At 36.8% G+C, this 15,002-nt stretch overlaps 1 protein-coding gene across 2 annotated transcripts in view; it reads right to left on the bottom strand.

The window, feature by feature from the left end:
- Positions 1-15,002, bottom strand: part of VTA1 (vesicle trafficking 1) — a 69,551-nt gene that overhangs the window by 46,889 nt on the left and 7,660 nt on the right. The gene's annotated exons all lie outside the window — the stretch shown is intronic.

Here is a 15,002-nt window from a genome sequence, read left to right as displayed (position 1 = left end):
CAACCACTTACACAAGAGCACTCATCCAAGTGCCAGTTAAGTGATACTGATAGAATATATAATATGGGATAGAATACTGGGAAATGGATCTTGAGCTCAGGCTAACAGGGAGAACTGTTTTAGTCATTTATCTATCTATCTATATATATATATGTATATATGTATACGTGTATATATATATATATATGTGTGTATATATATATACGTGTATATATATATAAAATACACACCCTTTCTTTTTAAAAAGTTAATAAAATTAGAGAAAGGCTAAAGCTAAAAACTTTTGTGACACCATGACCCTAATACCTTTCCCAGTGATGGGAGCTATGAACAGTTCTGTGGTAGTTGTTGTTACCATTGGTGTATACATATACCACCTGTGATTTACTCTTACAGTCTATAAATATGTTCTGGAAATCTGTGATAGTGCTACAGTGCTCCACCCTGTGGACAGACACAACATTCACATTCAGGTAGTTCTTGGATTTTGAGGACTACAGATCATATTGTGCTACTACACCTGCTTGTGATACGTTCAAGAGTTCCCGGAGGCAAATACCAAGAAATGGAATTCCTGGGTCACAGTATATGTATTTTTTTCACTTCTGAGAGCTCTCAGAAGCACTCTCAAGCTGTCCTCCAAAACAGATTACCAATATGCAGTTATATCACCAACATATACAAGCACTCATTTCCCCAAACCCATGAAAATTTGATATTATTAAACTTCCTATCAGTCTCAGGATTTTAAGTGATTTTTCATTTTCATTCCTAAAAAAGTCCTGCATATTTACTGCATAGCTCTATATTCCCCTTTATCAATTAGGAGTAGTTATCAATGAAAGAAAGAAAATCTGTCAAATTCTGTTGTTTGCTTTTTAACAAATTGTCTTGTGGCAGTTCTTTACACAGTATAAAGGAGGAATAAAATGTTTTCCCCTCAAATGGCACCTTGTGAACACCATCCCTCTTCCCTGCTTTACTTTTCTCCTCAGCACGTAATCATATTCTATTTATTTATCCACTATCTCTACTCCAACTCAAATTTAAACCCTGTGGTGATGGCGATTTTCGTCTACTCGGTTTGCTGATGTACCCTTGGCTTGGCATGTAGGATAATGCTTGGCCTTCGATAAACATTTTCTGAATAGATAAGTACATGGACGAAAGAATGGCTCATTCTGCCCCACTGACTGAAATGCCACTTTTAACATTCATTATCATATATTAAGCTTCCGTGGGATAAAAGGGCCCAATTCTGTATACTGTCTGTCCTGTTTCATTTGTCTCCTGGCCTATCACTGCTTTATTTACTACAGCTTTATAACATGGCTTGGTATCTGTTACTCTCAGGATTTCCAATTCAATTATGTCTACTCGATCATGTCTTTTAAAACTATATTAAGATATATATACATATATAATATGCAGTTATTTACTCTCTCTTTTTAATTTTAATAGCTTAATCTGAAGAAACTACTTTTTAATGCTTAGGCTTTTAGTTTATTCCATGTTACATACAGAGTTTGATGTTTATTAATGTATTTATTTTCATATATCAAATTTAAGGGTCTGATCCATCTAGGTTTTTATGCAAGAAAAAAATGGAGTTCCAAAAGTACTGTACAGATTTATACTGCTACACAGTTTAAAAAGCATGGTGTTTTCATTTTCCCTGCACACCAGCCAGCACTGGGTATCACTTTGACCCAAAACCAGGTTCTAATTTGAAAAGCAAAAAACCCGATCATTTTAAACATCCATTGGTCACAAATGTGACCAAATTTTCTTCTTCTTCTCTCTCTTTTAACCAGTCATATTTCTTTAGCATGTTGTCTGTTAGGTTTCAGTCATCTCTCCCTTCCCCCCACACCTTTTAAAACATGGTTGAACACCCTTTCCTTTTAAACCAGTCACATCTCTTTTGAGCTGATCAAGATCTGTGCCTGCCTTAAACTCCTTTTCTTCTTATGACTGTGACTGAACTCCCCAAGACTTCCTCTTTGTGAGCTGTTCAGGTTTTTTCTTCCAGTATTTTTGCTGCATTTTTTCTTCTAAAGTACATCACATGAGCTCTTTGGAAAACAAACATATTGGCTGCAAATATCATGCCGTCTTTCAATTTTTGAATGCTGATTTGAAACACAGAGGCTTGAAATATTTATGTACTCAAAGCTATTATTTGTGATTTTTTTTTTTTCTTGTCAATTCTGTGCTTGGAAAAGTTCTTTTATCTCCAAGGGACTTGACTCATTTACATGATTTTTCTAGTTTTTCCTACATTTTAATTTTTCAACTTTAAACTCTTTTACTTACTTTTCCTCTCCTCCCAAGTTACTAGCACCAATCTCAAATAAACTTAATAAATGATCCTTCCTTTCTCCAATGATCTGTGGTTCCCTCTTTAATATATTTTTATTTTTTAGATTTCCTGGCTATTTGATTTGCTGAAATCACAGATCAAATGCCATCTTTACAAATGACAATATCTGTAACTGGTAATATGCTTTTTCTTCCTCCAAATTTAATCTTGCCATGTTTTACGGTATTGCCAAAATTCTACCAAGAATTTTAAGTATTCTTGCTCTTATTTTTAAGAGGAAGGCTTCTGCTTGGCAGTAGGGATCAATTTCGTGCCAGGCTGTTTATAGTCACACTAACAGAGTCCCTGCCCTATGCTATATTGAAACTGCAGCCTCTGGGACCTACATGATCCCAAGGATTGGCAAGAAAATGAGCTGGAGTGTGGGAAAGAAAATATTAGCATTTCTACTGATAATTTTTATATCATTCTTTATGTTTCTGTGTTTCTGTATCTTTAAAAATACATATAGTGTTTTTATAATACATTAGTACATCAATATGCAAATATAATTTGTAATTTACACAATATAATTAAAGATTAATTAAAAAAAAAACAACTCATGGATAGGTTAAGAATCACTACTCACAGCATCCTTACTCCTCTCAACTATCAACTATATTTTCTTACCCCAACCTACCACTTACGTCTTCCACAGGGCCCCATTCCTTCTACCATATCCCTTGGAGCTACTGCTTTATAATTGGGAAAATCCCCTACATGTCCTCAGATTCCTTCTCCCTGTCTTCACTAAACCTTGATGTCACTTGAAGAAATTCTCTTATAGTCTTCGTATCTCGGGACTGGCAAGTATAATGGTTTTTTTTTCTGTGCATTCCATTGCTACTTACAGTTTTCTCTCCATGTTTCCTGAAAACACGGGTCTAGGGCTCAAGCCCCTCTCTTCCACCTGATCTTGTTAATGCCTGCAACTGCCCAAGGACCTCAAGGTCCTTCTGTGTCCATCATTGAAAATTTTCCTGTTCACGTGGATAATTAATAATTGTGGCAGAGGGGGCGCCTGGGTGGCGCAGTCGGTTAAGCGTCCGACTTCAGCCAGGTCACGATCTCGCGGTCCGTGAGTTCGAGCCCCGCGTCGGGCTCTGGGTTGATGGCTCAGAGCCTGGAGCCTGCTTCCGATTCTGTGTCTCCCTCTCTCTCTGCCCCTCCCCCGTTCATGCTCTGTCTCTCTCTGTCCCAAAAATAAATAAATAAAAAAAAAATGTTGAAAAAAAAAAAATAATTGTGGCAGAGACTGCTAACTGCCTACCCACATTCTTTCTTCCTACCTCCTTTGCTAACGAGACCCCTTTATTATTAAGGGCATTGTAATGTACCTAGCCAAAAGTACATTTCCCAGTATTCCTCAAAGCACGATACGACCAAGTAACTAAAACTGGCACCATATTATCAGAAGTTGTTGGAAGAGAATTCTGGAAGTCACCTTAAAAGGGGGAAATGACAGCTGGGGAAAGGTCTCATTGACCCTTTCCCTCTTCTACTTCTGCTGCCTAAAATAGAAATGGTATGACTGAAACTCTAGTAGATACCTTAGATCACAACGCAACCCTGCAAATGGTAATAATCATGTGCTGGCTTGTAGAGCTGAAATTGGAAAGCACCTTGGTCCCTGCAGACTTCATGGATTTGGCACACACTGGCTACTACCAACATCAGACTTTGTTTTAAATGAGGAAGTCAAGTCCTTCTTTTACTTAACCATTGTTATTCTGGATTTTCAGCAATAAGAAAGCAAATCTAATCTTAAAAATACATAGAACCATCTTCTCAATTCTTATTGACCTGGTCTCCAAAATTTGTACGCACTCTCCCTTATATGCCAGTCACTCCAGAATTAAATTACTACCTCAAACTGCTGTACTTCCAAAATCAGTATATTAAGTACCAAGTCTAAATACAATTTCCCTTTTTTCCAGCTTAAAGCTATGCCTATTAAAACAGGTGTCCAGTTCACGGGTGTCTATTTCTTCATTTACAATCAAGTCTTTTCTCCTTTAACTTCTCTCGGCAACCAGCTTTTATTTTACAACGTATTTTTCTAGAACTTCACTGCCCTATGTCCTTCTATCCCATAATCTTTTTACTATATTCCTCTGGCAAAAGTACACTCATATATAAACTCAACAATCCTCATTCTCTATGCCTATATTTGAGAAATACCACTAGCAGATTAGCACCATTATAATTATTCAAATTATCAACCTCAAATGAGCTTAACACATGCCTTCCCAACCTCCCAAATAACTATTTCAAACATACGTCAATCTGTGTTTTTTTTTATGTTTATTTATTTTTGAGAGGGGGAGAGACAGAGTGTGAGCAGGGGAGGAGCAGAGAGAGGGAGAGACACAGAATCTGAAGCAGGCTCCAGGCTCTGAGCTGTCAACACAGAGCCCGATGTGGGGCTTGAACTCATGAACCGCGAGATCATGACCTGAGCCGAAGTTGGACATTTCACCGACTGAGCCACCCAGGCACCCTTTGGTCAATCTCTTTAAAACAACAACCTCAAAAACATGCACTGAAAATGTAATATACATTAGTTAATTATTCACTACCTATATATACTACTGGCTAACATGATGTCATGAAAATGTGGGGAAATACAATACAGACAGTTTGGTTTTCCTAGGAGGTCTTTCTCCTTACCTTCTTAACATGGTAGTGAACACTATATGAATCCTACAATCCATGGAGTGTAATTAGCTATTTGGTGAACCAACTTTGGGGATAAATGGCTATCCAGCATAGACAGGTTGAAAAAATGAGATGGATTCTTAGGTTTCCAATGGCTTAAGTGGCAGCCATATAGGACTTAACCATTAAGGAAACACGCAGAAATTAATTGAGCAGTTTTCTTTTTACCACGAGAAAATGATTTAAGTGATTTATTCATATGCAAAAAGTACAATTCTCAGGGGGCACTTGGGTGGCCCAGTCAGTTAAGCATCCCACTCTTTTTTTTTTTAATTTTTTTTATTTAAAAAAAATTTTTTTTTTCCAACGTTTTTTATTTATTTTTGGGACAGAGAGAGACAGAGCATGAACGGGGGAGGGGCAGAGAGAGAGAGGGAGACACAGAATCGGAAACAGGCTCCAGGCTCCGAGCCATCAGCCCAGAGCCTGATGCGGGGCTCGAACTCACAGACCGCGAGATCGTGACCTGGCTGAAGTCGGACGCTTAACCGACTGCGCCACCCAGGCGCCCCAAGCATCCCACTCTTTTTTTTTTTTTTTTTTTTTATTTTTATTTTTATTTATTTATTTATTTATTTTTAATTTTTTTATTTTATTTTTATTTTTATTTTTTTTTATTTTTTTAATATATGAAATTTACTGTCAAATTGGTTTCCATACAACACCCAGTGCTCATCCCAAAAGGTGCCCTCCTCAATACCCATCACCCACCCTGCCCTCCCTCCCACCCCCCATCAACCCTCAGTTTGTTCTCAGTTTTTAAGTCTCTTATGCTTTGGCTCTCTCCCACTCTAACCTCTTTTTTTTTTTTTTCCTTCCCCTCCCCCATGGGTTTCTGTTATGTTTCTCAGGATCCACATAAGAGTGAAACCATATGGTATCTGTCTTTCTCTGTATGGCTTATTTCACTTAGCATCACACTCTCCAGTTCCATCCATGTTGCTACAAAAGGCCATATTTCATTTTTTCTCATTGCCACGTAGTATTCCATTGTGTATATAAACCACAATTTCTTTATCCATTCATCAGTTGATGGACATTTAGGCTCTTTCCATAATTTGGCTATTGTTGAGAGTGCCGCTATAAACATTGGGGTACAGGTGCCCCTATGCATCAGTACTCCTGTATCCCTTGGATAAATTCCTAGCAGTGCTATTGCTGGGTCATAGGGTAGGTCTATTTTTAATTTTCTGAGGAACCTCCACACTGCTTTCCAGAGCGGCTGCACCAATTTGCATTCCCACCAACAGTGCAAGAGGGTTCCTGTTTCTCCACATCCTCTCCAGCATCTATAGTCTCCTGATTTCTTCATTTTGGCCACTCTGACTGGCGTGAGGTGGTATCTGAGTGTGGTTTTGATTTGTATTTCCCTGATAAGGAGCGACGTTGAACATCTTTTCATGTGCCTGTTGGCCATCCGGATGTCTTCTTTAGAGAAGTGTCTATTCATGTTTTCTGCCCATTTCTTCACTGGGTTATTTGTTTTTCGGGTGTGGAGTTTGATGAGCTCTTTACAGATTTTGGATACTAGCCCTTTGTCCGATGTGTCATTTGCAAATATCTTTTCCCATTCCGTTGGTTGCCTTTTAGTTTTGTTGGTTGTTTCCTTCCAAGCATCCCACTCTTGATTTCAGCTCAGGTCATGATCTCAGTTTGTGAGATAGAGCACTGAGTCAGGCTCTGTGCTGACAGCGTGGAGCCTGCTAGGGATTCTCTCTTTCTCTGCCCTTCCCCGGCTCGCTCTCTATCTCAAAATAGATAAATAAACCTTAAAAAAAATTTTTTTTTAAAGTACAATTCTCAGTTTCTAATTTGTTATTTTTAACTACCACTGTTCTTTACAATAAAAATGGAGAGTATCTAAATCTTATTTCTTCGGAAGCAAAAAATCAAATTATTCTCAATTCACTATCACCACAACCATTATTATACTCCCTCACAACACAGTATCAGCTCCTGTCCTTTACAAGTTAACCTTAACACAGATGTTTGATACTTGCTATAAGATGTAATGACAATACAGTTCATTGGTTTTGCCTTCATGCATTTTCTTTCTTGGTTTACGTGCATAATTTAGTCTTTGCAAATACAAGTAACACCTTTAATTGAAGAACTGGAAAGAATCATCACAGAATTGGAAATAGGATAAAATTGGCCTGGCTTTAACATTTTTTAATATCTCACATGTTTGATTTCTTAAATATAGAAAATTATCTTGTGATACATTTTTTTAATATTAATAAAAGTGAGAAGACCTTAAATCTACTTGTGAAAATTAATATGTACACAAAAAGATCTTTTTGCCAGAAGGGATGGAAAAGGAATCACTTTCATGTACAGCTCGAGACAAGTAATTCATTGTAGCAGCAGCAGGATGATGAAAAATTAATGTCTAACATGGAAAATTACCTACTAAAACAGAACAAATATGTAGCTAAAATCATGTATAAGAAAATATATTTGATTTATTTCATCAAGGAAATGTGTTTATTTTTATGAATAAATATTATTTGAAGATGAGTAATGAGGCACATTTGCAAAAGGATTAACTACTTTCCAACCTAACTTTAATTTAATGTGAAGCATTTAGGAGATAAACATTTACAAATCCTGAAGGTATGTGTAATTCAAAGTTCCATAAAATCTAAACATTAACATTCTAACACATCCTTGCTTAAACATGAGAAATATAAAACTATGAAATGCATGATATAAATATACAAAAAAGAAAAGATATATAAAAGCAGTTGTGAAGAGTGATGCTTTGATAAGTGAAATAAACATGGCACTCAAATAGGAATCATTATGATTTACACTGATGTTTAAAAGAAGATTTTATTCCAATAAATAGAACTGAATATATTACTCTATTTGTAAGTATATTGTAAATATTTGCTATATGGTTAGTATTAGCTTTTGCGAAGGGACTTCTGAGCCAAAGATTAAAAAGAAAGTATGAATGAGTGTCTACTAATAAAGGGTGTTTACTTTGCTCATTCCTTCATTTAACAATATTTTTAAGCTCCTGTCATAATATAGTAGCTTTAAGAAAAAGTGAACTACTCTTGAATTCTTACTAGAAGATTATGCTGGTATAGAGCAAATACTAAGTGACTATTTGATTACTAAAACGAGACCAGATTCAAATTTTGGCCATGATGGAGTAATGAGACTTGCCATTCACCATAAACATCAAAAAACTAGACAAAATATATGAACCACATTTTCACAAATGGAAACAGATGGGAAGACCATGACACCTGGAGAAAGGAAACAAATGACATGACCACATCAATGATCAGCCCAGCATTCTTCCTGGAGGCACATTTTTCTTTTTAATACAGAGCGCGAGTGGGGGAGGGGCAGAGTGAGAGGGAGACACAGAATCCGAAGCAGGCTCCGGGCTCTGAGCTGTCAGTGCAGGGCTGGATGTGGGGCTTGAGCTCAGGAACCATGAGATCATGACTTGGGCTGAGGTCGGAAGCCTAAGCAACTGAGCCACCCAGGTGCCCCTTTGGAGGCACATTATAAACTAAGGAGTAGGGGGAGACCCAAGCAGAGCATAGTCTAGTAGAGTTGAGAAAACAGACTATAGAGTTCAGGTCTCCGGAAGCAGCTATAAATGGAGGCGCAGAGTTCGGAAGAGTGGAATCCATGCAGAAAAGAACCCCAGAAATCTGACCAAGGATAAACTTGAGGCTAAGCTGAATACTACCAGGTGTAGGTATACAGGGAAACTCCACAAAGTCAAAGAGTGAGCAGAAGCCGTGAGTGGAACCATCGCCAAAGCACATCCCCAAAACTGGGATGCTTTCAAGTTCCAGCCAGGGTGCAGAGCCCTTAATGCTTATCCAAAATATTCAGTAGAGACCCTAAATTTGGGGTATGCTTTAGTACAGGATTATGGTGTCCTCAGAGCTACTTAGACCGGCTGCCAAAACTAATAACAAACAAAATAAGGCACAAACATATCACACTGAACTGCAACGAACTTAACTGTCGGCCAGATCAAATCTGTTCAAAACTATAAACTCTAGATGTTCGAGAACTTAAAATTCACTGTCCTACAACGAATCAAAAATTACTAAGGTGGCGATAAGCAGGAGAATGTGAACAGCCCAATAAGATCAAACACTGACAAAATAACAGAAAGTGACTAAAAATAGCAGTGACATTAAATTACTGGGAAATCATAATGAAGTATTTAATGGAAAACATGAATGAGGAGAGAAACAGAACATATACAACACAAATGGAACTTCTGGAGGTGAAAAATACCTGAAATAAAAAATGTATTGGATAGGGATTAACAGAAGTTTAGACACCATGAGAGAAAGATTAGTGTACTTCAGAACACAGCAATAAAAACTACTCTACGCAGGGAAAAAGGGATTGAAAAGAAAAAGAAAAAGAAAACCAGAGTCTCAGTGAGTTATGAAAAAAAAAAAATGTTCTAATGTATGTGTAACTGGATTCTCCAAAGAGGGTGGGGAGGTGTGGTTAAAAAAAAAAAGGAGAAAGAAAAGAAAAGAAAGAAAAAGAATTGAGTGCTGAAGAAAAATATAAACAAATTAAAATTCTTTATCCAGCAAAAATATCTCAAAAATAGATATGAAATTAAAGTCTGTTTCACACAAGAGAAGCTGAAAGAATTTACCAGCAGCAAGCCTGTGTAAGAAATGATAAAGTTCTTCCACAGGAAAGAAAATGATACGAGATTTAAAAGTGGGATCTAACGAGAGGAGTAACAAGTGCTGAAAATGGTAATTATGTGCGAAAATATTTCAACATCTTATTTCATTTTATAAATTTCTTGTAAAAAATGACAGTTAAAGAAATTGAAATGTATGCTAGGGTTTATGACATATCTACAAGTAAAATGTATGGAAACAAAGGATAGGAGAAGGGAAAAGAAAAGTTCTTACTTGGAATCTGAGGCAGTATGTTATATGATAGTAGACTATGATAAGTTAACATAAACGCTAGAGCAACCACTAAAAAAATAAAACGAGGAGGAATATCTAAGAAGCCCATAGTTGAGGCACAAGGGAATCCAAAGTGCTTCCAAAGAGAAGCAGTAACTGAGGTTAAAAAACATCTAAAAACCAAAAAACCCTGACAAGCCACAGAAAAATAAACAATGAAGTGAACGAAAGCAGGAACTTCACAAGCATTGAAGCCTCTTTCATGTAATAACATGCTGCTCAAAAATAAGTTTTCACCTCGAACGTCAAACATAATTGTCATAAAAAAGGCGCTTTAAACCTGCATGGGTGCCAAAGCAAAACGATGACAGTAAAGGACGAATTACCTGACACCACCCCCCTGGGCCTTCAACCTTAGGGACAGACTGAGAATCTAACAATGAAATGATTTACTTCACTCAAAACTAGGAGGAACTATTACAATGATCATTTTAAAAAAATAAAATTCATGTTTGCAACACATTTCCAAAAACAAAGGTAAATAAATGGGGAATGTTAATGGATAAATCAGCTGTCCAACTTTGCTTTATTATTAACCTGTGATTGCGACAATCATGTAGCCTGAGTCAGCCTGTAATAAAAAATGATAAGTACTCTGACAACAGGACTACAGACTTCAATTAATCACAGAGATTCACAAATCAGTAAGTAAGGGGGAGATCTTTACTGGTCTAGTTAACTTTGTCTCACTGGCTTCAAAAGATCTAATTTCTGTGTGATTAACAACAGAAAAAAAATAATAGGCAACTGGTTATTAATCCTCAAACCCGTCTGATTTAACATATCAATTAAAAACTCCCGTATTGTTTAGCCTTTATTTAAACTAAATTACAATTTTACACCGCATGTTCTGTTACAGCTCAGAACTGAAATGGCCATACCTGTTTACAACTTCCTGAACAACTGTTTTTAATTTTCCTATGATCATAAATGACTCTCCAAGAACATCTACGCTTTCATTAAGTCTGTTAATTGTACACTGTCACCCTCTAGAGGAAACTTTAAAAAACCGAACTTGAAACTATGTTTAGTTACTTAAGCTAATACCAAGGGAAGGACTCTTTATGGGGTTTAGCTTTATCTACAACACCAAATCTGACAGAATCAAAATATTTACCATAAAGAGTCCACATTTAGAGACTCAAATATTTTCTGGCTTCATTAAAGGAAAAAAAAAAAAAGAGAGAGAGAGAGAGACACACACACACACGTTGCTCAAAATTATGTTAATAACATCAAGCCTGTCTTCCATTTCTACCCTTCAGTTATTACAATCTCCCAGATTACACTGCATTGGCTTTTTGCCCCCCTTTCATTTTTCACCAATTAGGATAGTCCCTTTACCCTCACTCACTCTGCAACTGGTTTTCTAATTACCACCTACTATAAACGATTTTTCATACAACTATTTCTCAACTAGCATCTGCCATTCAGGTCCTGGTTCCATCACTTACTAACAGAAGAATCAGGATGATTGTAGGGTTCAAATCAGATATCCTGAAAGAAAGGATTGTTACAAATGCCAAGAGCTACATGAATGTTATTTGTCTGCTTCTTTATCCAGTGACAACTCTATGGCCATAGTTCCCTCTAGGGACCACAGGTTGCCTTACAACCCAAGTCAATTTAACAGACATTTTTGAGCCCTTTTTCTTTACTGTGTCAATATCTCTAGTGGCCTAGCACTAAGTGACACTGTAAATAGATAAAAAGCACCCAGAAGGGTGCTTAAGTTTAAAGCCTAGAAGACACAATAGGCCTCAAGTTTAAAGCCTGGAAGAGACAAAAGAAAATGAAAAGCAGTTAAGGTAAAGCCATACAAAGCACAATGAGGACAAAGAAAAGAAGCACCTTAGGAAGTTTAGGAGAAGGCCTCCCAGAAAAAGTGACATTCAAGTAGTACGTAAGGATAAAGTAGCGTAAGGGTGGTGAAGGAGTAAAGAGTTGTCAGGACAGAGCGAACAAAATGTTGGAAGACTTGAAGAGACAAATGAGAAAGGTTCGGGAAACAATGAAATTCAGCTTGATTAGAACTGCTAAAGACGATTTCAGAGTTCAAATAATTAAGGGCACTTACATATGGAGCTACTATAGGTGGCTTTTATTTAAAAAAAAAAAATTTTTTTAACGTTTATTTATTTTTGAGACAGAGAGACAGAGCATGAATGGGGGAGGGGCAGAGAGAGAGGGAGACACAGAATTGGAAGCAGGCTCCATGCTCTGAGCCATCAGCCCAGAGCCTGACGCGGGGCTCGAACTCACGGACCACGAGATCGTGACCTGAGCTGAAGTCAGATGCTTAACCAACTGAGCCACCCAGGCTCCCCTATAGGGGGCTTTTAAAAAACAACTTGGTTTTAATAAAGCTTTTGCTTTGAAATTTTTTATGGTATGGAATATGTTCACTTACAGAACAGAAAACAAACAACAAAAAATTCAAAAGAAACACTATCTATGAAACTAAAAGCCACAATCTTTTTCTTCAAGTATATACACATTAAAAAGTTCAAATTATGTATGTGTGTGTGTGTATACACACAATTTTATATCCTGCATTTTCATACAAACTTCCTCCCATGTTACAAAAGATGCTTTGTAATTCTTAAATGATTACATTACTTTCCACCCAGTAGATATGCCATAACTTAATTAACCATCTCCACAGTGATCTGTATTTTGGTTATTTCGCATTTTCCACAAATGTGTAAATAATCATCCAGAGAACTCCACATAAAGCCCTCAATATATTTGTGATTATTTCCCAAGCACAAGCTTTCCAAAACTAGAATTACTGAATTACAGATATTTTTGTGATTCAATCCATTTTGCCAAAATGTTTTCCAAAACTTTTGTACCAATTCACACTGCCTTGTCAATGGAGATTTCACTGTATATTCATCTGCACTGTTAAAATTTTACAGCCAAAAAAAGTAAGTGATTTTTTGTTTTAAAAATTTTTTAAGTTTATTTATTTTGAGAGAGAGAGAGAGAGAGAGGGAGAGAGAGGGGGAGCTTGAGTAGGGCAGGGGCAGAGACGGGGGTTGGGGGAGAGAGAATCTCAAGCAGGCTCCGCACCATCAGACTCAGGGCTTAAACCCACGATCCAGGAGATCGTGACCCGAGCCGAAATCAAGAGTCAGACAACTTAACCCACTGAGTTAGTCTCAAAACGTAAGTGATTTTAATTTACATTACTAGTTATGCTGAATTTTATTGATTACCATTCCTTCCTTCAGCAGTTGTATATACATGTTCTTTGTCCATTTCTCTATGGGTATCTTAGGTTTTATAAAATGATTTTATATGAGTGTTTTATATATCACGGATATTGGCCCTTTGTCTCATCTACTGGAAATATTTTTCCTATGCAACGTTTTTAAAATTGTAGTGTGTGTCATACAGAATTTTTGAGTGTTTACAGTTAACTCTATCATTTATTTATTTATTTATTTAAACTAAGCATTTAAAACAGACTACCTGTTCTACTCTAGTGGCTCAAGGGATGACCTGTTTGAAGTAGAAACTTGGAACCTCTGTCAGTAGTTTAGGTGTAAGATAAGGGTATGGCATATACCAAAAGAAAATGAGGAGATAAGTAAAATTTTTAAAATTTAACGACTGATTGATTGTGAAAGATATGAGGGAAGGGAAAAAAGGTTAAGCTTGTAATTTCTAGTTAATAAATTTGCAAATCTGACAGAAATGGAAGATATTTTAGAAAACTTTAATATATCAACACAGGTTCAAGCCAAAAATGTGTATTTTTAAAGTTTACTTATTTATTTTGGGAGAGAGAGAGTGCGAGTGAGGGAGGGATGGAGAGAGAGAGGGAGAGAGAATCCCAAGCAGGCTCCTCACTGTAAGTGCAGAGCCCGATGTGGGGCCTGAACTCACGAACCATGAGATCATGACTTCAGTCCAAGTTGGATGCTTAACTGACTGACCCACCCAGGTACCCCCAAGCCAAAAATATTTTAAATGGAAGAAATTGGTAAATATATAAAATAATTTCCCCCGAAAGAACAAAGTTTTGCTCTACAAGGACTTCTTTAATCAAAAGAGAGAGATAGACCTACTGTGTTTTAGTCCAAGTCAGATAGGAGAACCTTTTCAGCAAATATTTAGGAAACCAGCATGACACTGTTACTAAAATCTGACAACGATAACACTCAAAAAAAAAAAAAAAAAAAAAAAAGAGCTAAATCAATATTATTTAGGAACTCTTCTTGGGGGAGAAAAACAGAAAAAACAGACTAGGACACTAAGAAAAATACACAATAAAGCATACAGATTTGATACCAACAGCATATAAAAAAGGAAAAACTGAAAAACTGGCTAGTAGCAAAATTTAAAACTTTGTGACTCCGTTATGAAGACAAAAGAGAAGCTACAGACTGGGAAAAATATTTGCAAAACACATATCTAAGAACTTACAGTAACTACAATATATAAAGAACTCTCAAAACTAAAGATAAGGGGGGGGAGGGGCAAAAACACATTTTGTTGAAAGGTGATATACAGATAGTAAATAAGCACAAGATGTTAATTTCAGTAGCATGGGGAAATAAAAATTAAAGCCATGACGTTAACATAACTACCAGAATGACTAAAATAAAAATAGTGACACAGGAAGCCTGGGTGGCTCAGCTGGTTGAGCATCTGACTCTTGATCTCATCAGATGCTCTGTGCTGAGCATGGAAGTCTGAGATTCTCTCTCTCTCCCTCTGCCTCTTTCCCCTGCTCACACACACACTCTCTGTAAAAATTAAAAAAAATAAAATAAAAAAAGAGTGACATACCAAATGCCAGCAATAACATAGAGAAACTGGGTCACTCGCCACTCACGTTGCTGACTGGAATGTACAATGGTACAGCCAATCTGGAAAAGTTTTGCTAGTTTCTTATAAAACTAAATACCAAGAAGGGGTAGGGAGCT

The sequence above is a fragment of the Panthera leo genome, chromosome B2 (genome assembly GCF_018350215.1).
Source record: "Panthera leo isolate Ple1 chromosome B2, P.leo_Ple1_pat1.1, whole genome shotgun sequence".
NCBI classification, from domain to species: domain Eukaryota; kingdom Metazoa; phylum Chordata; class Mammalia; order Carnivora; family Felidae; genus Panthera; species Panthera leo.
Note: the sequence above shows the minus strand (reverse complement) of the source record. Positions and strands in the feature narration are given on the sequence as shown.